This window comes from Lygodium microphyllum, chromosome 6 (genome assembly GCF_053477565.2).
Source record: "Lygodium microphyllum isolate KBCC chromosome 6, Lygodium_microphyllum_v1.1.10, whole genome shotgun sequence".
Classification (NCBI taxonomy): Eukaryota; Viridiplantae; Streptophyta; class Polypodiopsida; order Schizaeales; family Lygodiaceae; genus Lygodium; species Lygodium microphyllum.
In genome coordinates, this window is record NC_141140.1 from 109,480,103 (window position 1) to 109,481,692 (window position 1,590).

Genomic DNA, 1,590 nt, shown 5'->3' on the forward strand with positions numbered 1-1,590 from the left:
CCTTTTGGTGGCACTCCTTTTGGTGGCACCCCCTCTGGTGGCACTCCTTTTGGTGGCACACCTTCTGGCGGCACCCCTTTGTGTGGCACTCCGGGAGAGGGTACCCCCGTCGGTACACCGGATGTTCAGGGGTCTCCTGGATATACCCAGGAGCGTGGACGGAGATGGGAGAGGGCCCATACAAGGCACACTCCTAGGGATTATGGATACCTAGTGGATGGCAGGTCAGGAGCCATCATCATGAATGATGAGGGGAGGAGGGTGATGGCTCGCATGAGGGAGTTGTGCCAACAAGTTTTTCGGCACAATGTCCTGGATCATTGGAGGAACATACCGGAGGGGAGCAAGGAGTACATAGTAGCATCCTTGCACGAGGAGTTCCCGGTGCCAGCCGCAGTGGATAGATTCTCTACGGGCTGGATGATGGATTGCATGCGTGCATACATGTCACATAGACGATCCGACGCACGCAAGGCAATCAAGAGTGGGGCTCCAAAGCCCGAGTGGTTAGATGCAGACGACTGGCACCGACTGAGGGAGGAGTCTACAAATTCGCCAGGACGTTGGAGTCAGCAGCGGGAGGCGGCGAGGGCACGAATCGAGGCCGGATCGGTACATCATCTTGGGAGTGGCGGCCACAGGACATATTTGGAGGACTTTGTAAGATTCTCTTTTGTTTTGCTTATTTGTTTTTTTGAGATATTCTTTGTACTGACAATCATGTTTCTAACAGTTAGCATTTTGTTTTCTTTGCAGCACTCCATTACAAATTGCGATCCGCAAGGCCTTGAGACTCGATATGCGGAGAGGCACGGTCTCAGATCATTGATCGACCGATTGTATAGACGCGGCGGCCCAGTAAGTCACTCGTCTTTCTTGTCCGTAGTTACCATGAGATATTTGAATGCATTATTGTATGGTGGATTGATATGTTGTTTCTTTTTCTGCAGAATCCGTTTGATGCTCCTTTACAGCGAGAAGAGCTTTCGGGGGACGACGATTTGTAGCTCGCCCTTGGATCCTTAGAGCTCACATACCTTTAGTTTTTAGTCGCCCGATCTATGTAGACATTTTCTATGTATTAGTGATATTGTTTTATGATTGTACCAATCGCATTTTATGCGATATCATGTATTTATTTCATCCATCAGTTTTATGATTTCAGTATACATTCTTTTTGTTTGCAAACGCTTTGTATGAAGCAGTGCAGAAACTATTTTGTATGGCTCTCATACAGCACACAGTGCTATATGTGGCAGGGCAGCTTGCTGCCCTGCCACAATTTTTTTTTTTCTCTGTTACCGTCGCTATTTGCGTCGCAAATTTACTGCACGCGTCGCTATTGCCGTCGCTATCAGCGTCGCAAATTCTCTGTACCGTCGCTATATGCGTCGCTATATGCGTCGATTATAGCGACGATTCTATGGCGTCGTCAATAACGACGCTTTTTGCGACGACGGGGGCAAATTTTGTTGTTTGTATTTTCGTCGCTTTAAACGTCGCTATAAGGTCTATATCTTGTAGTGAAAGGCGCATGAATCCAAATTATTATACCCTGATGAAGGCTAAATTACTAAACCCTCTTGAAGC

The 1,590-nt window shown here is 47.7% G+C and overlaps 1 long non-coding RNA gene across 1 annotated transcript; it reads left to right on the plus strand.

The window, feature by feature from the left end:
* The first annotated feature begins 528 nt into the window (after nucleotides 1-528).
* On the plus strand, nucleotides 529-1,101 carry LOC148034955 (uncharacterized). Its single transcript, XR_015691219.1, has 3 exons — nucleotides 529-660; nucleotides 757-858; nucleotides 951-1,101. It is a non-coding gene; the product is annotated as an uncharacterized LOC148034955 (long non-coding RNA).
* Nucleotides 1,102-1,590: the final 489 nt, after the last annotated feature.